Here is a 5187-nt window from a genome sequence, read left to right on the forward strand (position 1 = left end):
AGAAGATGTTTCATGGCCAAAGATGAATCTTTGAGAAGATTGGAGAATTTTGTTATGGGGATGGGCAGGGGACAGGGAGGGGAATGGTTGTACCTGTGGCCTCAATTTGGAGAATAAATGTCCATTTTAAGACCAACTCAGTGTCTGTCTCCACCTACCTTAGATTGAGAAAGACAAATAGAAAGAGACTATTGTAGGAAGATGCCTCTATGTAGGGGTATGGCTTGGCAAATGCTTACCCTCAAATTTAGGAGGAAATATTTTTCAAGAAGATTACAATGTAAACTTCAACTCATCTTCCACCTCCAGCTGGGAGATATCATCAAACACAGGAGGATGATGATGCATGAGGGTTTATTAAAGCGTCAGAGGTGGTCTGTGTCCAGCATGAGAGTTTACTAAAGTGTCAGGTAGTTTGTGGCCAGCATGAGGGTTTACCAAATAAAGTGTCAGAATTGTTTAAAATCCCCAGGAACCACATACTTAAGGAGGAGTTTACTCCCACCACTGAATTCTCTGTGGATGTATGTCAGGTGCTCATGGAAAAAACGGGATGCGGGTTTTAAGACCTTAGAAAGCCCATCTCCAGCTGTGCATGCATGCAGCCCTGCTCAGATGCCTACTCTAACGAATGCAGCTTTTCAACCACTTGAGAAAACACACCATTCTCTATATCAGGGCCCTGGTGAAGAGTTCCTGGAGCTTGAGAAACAAGAAAAACCTATACCCTTGGAAGAGTGGTAAGAAACTGTCCTAGGTAAAGATTATACACAATCTCTATTGTTAAGGAAGGACAAAGTCACTGAGAATCCGTATGTTTGGTATTTAGGAGCCCTCCCCATGTTTGAAGGCAGACTAACGCTATATCAACCACTCTTGGGTGCCACCTTTAAGTGATCAGACATTAAGCATCAAGTTAGGAGACCTGTGAAGAGCAGGCCTTAAGGTGAGGGTTGAGAAGACATCAAGGCAACTCTCCAGACACCAGCCCTCACAGAAATATGAAGATTTGGGGGAGACACCTCAAAGCCTTGTGTGTACAACAGCGCTAAGTATCTTCAGTGCTGTCACAGTTGGTCTGACTGAAGCTTGGGTTTGTCATGGGAGGTCTTTAGGTCTCCATCAGTTTGTAAAGATAATTTGACAAACTTGGGTAACAATTATTTGCTTCAGGGCTTAGATTATACCCTTCTAGGCTTTTTTATTTTTATTTTATTTATTCTTTTGCTCCCAGAGTGTCTGTAATTCTGATGAGTTTGCCTTTGTAAGTAAGTGGACTCTTTTCTTTTGTCTTCTTTTAATGTTTTTTTTCTACACCCCATAATCTTTTGAGATTATAATGTAATTATACCACTTCTCCGTTTCCATTCCTCCCTCCAGCTCCTCCCATATACCTCTTCTTTCTGTTTTCATTAATTTTTGTGATATATATATATATATGCATATACATATACCTAAATGCATAAATCACCTGCTTAGTCTGTGTGATGTAACTTGTATGTTTTCAGGGCTGACCATTTGGTCCTGGAGTACAGCCAATTGCTGTACTTTTCCCTGGGGAAGACTGTCTCCCTGCTCTCATTATTCCTTAGTTGCCTCTTTGTTTCTAAATAGTCTGGTTCTATTACACAAATGAAATAAAGACTTTTAGAAACAAACCACACCAGGCTTCACCTGACTCCAGCAGAGAACAGAAAATGGGTTTCTCTCTTCCACAGTTGCAGGGCTGCTGGTCCTAAGACAGTGTAGAACCTGATATTCTCTCATGTGTGCATTCTAGATTCTTGTGTTTGTGCGTGTCTGTGTGTGCATATGTGGTATGAACATGGATATGTATGCATGAGTGTGTGTGTGCATGTGCAAGAGAGAGAGAGAGAGAGAGAGAGAGAATAATAACAGTAGAGATGGGACTGAAGATCCTGAAGAGCCAAGACCCTTGCCCAGACTCCTGCCGTGGCCATTTCTAGCCATGACAGTCTGTAGGAAAGACCAAGCTGGATGTAAGCCCCTGATTCAGCAGAATATGGCAGGATATGTGGTGTTCCCGACATTGCTCTAATTCTTGGGGGTCAACTACAAGATATCCTCCATATGGTAAGGAACCAATTAGAAGTTAGCGGGAGGGCTCTGGATCTGCCTTACTGATGAAGGGAAAAAGCCATAACCATAGTAATGGCCCCCCAGATGGCCTCCAAATGTAGCAACCTTCCCACAGCGGCCACTGGCTAATCCATCCCCCCAGCCAATAGGTGCACCAATCCTGAGACTGTTATTAGGCAGCTTGCTGATCCCAGCATGCCCCCCTTGCCCAATCTCAATATATGTTTTGTTCTCGTGCCGCCTGGGTTGTCTCCGACTCCACCTGCCATGTCAGATGGACAAGGGCACCGGGTTTGAACTCACAATTAAAAGATTCCTTGCTTTTGAATTGGATCTGGTTTCTTGGTGGTTGGGGGTTTGGACTCTGGGTACAACAGAACCATGATAAATAAGGAAGAGATCCTTAAAGAGATGAGATAATAGAACATCTTGAGGACCCCACTGACCCCAAGGCTTTCTCTGAGGCCCTGATGTATGGAGAAGAAACAATTCTTTGCACTGACTGGTTTGGTGTGTTAACTTAATATACGCTAGAGTCATCAGAGAGGAAGGAGCCTCAGCTGAAGAAATGCCTCCCTGAGATCCAGCTGTAAGGCCCTTCTCACTTAGTGATCAATGGAGGAGGGCCCAGCCCACGGTGGATGGTGCCATCTCTGGGCTCTTGGTCCTGGGTTCTATAAAAAAGCAGGTTGAGCAAGTCAGGAAAAGCAAACCAGTCAGTAGCTCCCTTCCATGGTCTCTGTATCAGCTCCTGCCTCCAGGTTCCAGCCCTGCTTGAGTTCCTGTCCTGACTTTCTCCAGTGATGAACTATGACCTGGAGTGCCAGACAAATAGGCCCTTCTCTTCCCAACTTGTTTTCTCCTCATTCTCTTTCATTGCGGCAATAGAAACCGGAGCTAAGACACTCTCTAAATCAGGGCCATGTTTGGCAGAGTCAGTAATCGCCTAAATGAATCCAAGGGCTTAGGAGCTTTCTCCCGAGGCTGTCAAGCAGGAGCATGAACACAGTTACTTCTCTAAACCCAGGAATACGCTGAGCAGAGCTAGTAATGTTTTGGAGCCAGGCCTTCAGGGGAGGCGCGGCTTCAGATCCTGGGAACCCAGCTCTTCCCACTACACAGGGCTATAGTTATCAGTTCCAAGGCTGCTGTGTGTTCGGTCTGTAAAGACCTTGAGATACCCCATGTTCCTCTTATGCAACATTGCTTGATTAACTTTCAGTGGATTTTCTCCCGTTTTATGACAGTTTCTGCTGGCTCTGTCCCATTGCTCGCCTGGAAATAGTACTTAAGATGTTGTACTTCTTAATAAACTTGCTTGGCATAAGCTATAGCTTATGTAAGGCCTCCTGAGCCCACCATTTTTAGGTCCTTAACTCTGACCCCAGGACCATTCTCCATAGGACCCCGTCACTCAAGAACGATCTGATGGTCCAGCTCAGGAACCCACATGACATGAAAGAACAGGGGTTAACTAGTTGGAAGGACGATGAGGACATGCAAGAGGGGAATGTGAGGACAGAGAGGAAGAAGGATGGAAAAATATATAATGATGTAGTTATGAAAATGCCAGCTGAAATCTACTTTCTTAATTAATTAATTAATTAATATTTTTAAAACAATCTTTTCTTGTTTTAAATGCCTATCCCAGTTCCCACTCCTCCCCTCATCCTTCTCCCCCGCCACCTCCTCCAACCCCACTCCCCATCCACTCCTCAGAGAGGGTAAGCCTTCTCATGGGGAGTCAGCAAAGTCTGACTCATCATTTTGAGGCAGGACCAAGCCCCCTCCCTATACTTAGACTGATCAAGATATCCCTCCAAGCACTTAGGGATAAATCCTGGTCCCACTGCAAGTGACCCCACAGACTGCCCAAGTCACCCAACTGTCACCCACACAGCTGTCAGAGGGCCTAGTTGGGTCCTATGCAGGTTCCCCTGCCTATCATTCCTGAGTCCATGAGCTCCCACTAGCCCAGGTCAGCTGTTTCTGTGGGTATCCCCATCATGGTCTTGACCCCTTTACTCATATTATCACCCCTCCTCTCTACAACTGAACTCTGGAAGCTCAGCCTAGTGCTTAGCTGTGGATCTGTGCACTGGCTCCCATCAGTTACTGGATGAAGGTTCTATGATGACTATTAAGGTGGTCATCAATCTGACTACAGGGGAAGGCCAGTTCAGGCATCCTCTCCACTATTGCTTAGGGTCTTAGCTGGGGTCATTGTTGCAGATTCTTGGGAATTTCTCTGGTGCCAAGTTTCACGACAGCACCACAACGGCTCCCACAATCAAGGTCTCTCTTTTCTTGCTCTCCCCCTTTATCCTTCCCCATCCTAAGCATTCCATTCTCTCATGTTCTCTACTTTCTACAGATGATTTTAAAAAAGATATTGCAGACCTTTAGGCAAAACAGAAGCCTTAACAAATAGCTAGATTGGGAAGCATTGCCACATATGTTCCCTTTGTTCCACGTCAGTAGCGGGAAGAGTTAAGCCTCTCATCCCAGAAGACTAAGCTCACAGTCACCTTGGGGCTCTAGGCCTTCGGGTTTTCTTTCCCAGTTTCTTTCCTGTAGTAGGAAATCCCAGACATTTGGTCAATGTTTGAGGAATGGATGGATAATGGGTAGACAGGATTAGACTACGGAGGGATATTTACTCTGGGAAGAGCCTGTCCCCTCAAGCAGAAGAAGCTGGCCACTTGGCAGGAATCCTGCAAAGGCAGCGTTTAGATATTAGGGGGCACTGGATGAAATGTAAGTAAGGCTGTTTCCAAATAGGGGCCTAGAACTTTAGGAAGCAAAAATCCAGGGATGCTGAGAAATGCGTCTGAATCTTGGAGCTGAGATGCTCAGAGGCCTTGAGTTGCTCTAAAATCTCCCATCCCTGTCTGAGGATGCCAGATCAAAGCTTCCCCTGCCTGCTAAGCTAGTCTCTGCCTCTAGGAGGCTCACAACACTAAGGTTTGGCTGTCACAGGGAGAAAGCTTATGTAAGAAGTCCTTGGGTTAGTTTATGGACCTCTGTTGTCTGAGAATTGGGCAATGACTGTGCAAATAAGAGAGTGAAATCCAGGTGGGTGTGGCT

The sequence above is a fragment of the Chionomys nivalis genome, chromosome 21, assembly GCF_950005125.1.
Source record: "Chionomys nivalis chromosome 21, mChiNiv1.1, whole genome shotgun sequence".
NCBI classification, from domain to species: Eukaryota; Metazoa; Chordata; class Mammalia; order Rodentia; family Cricetidae; genus Chionomys; species Chionomys nivalis.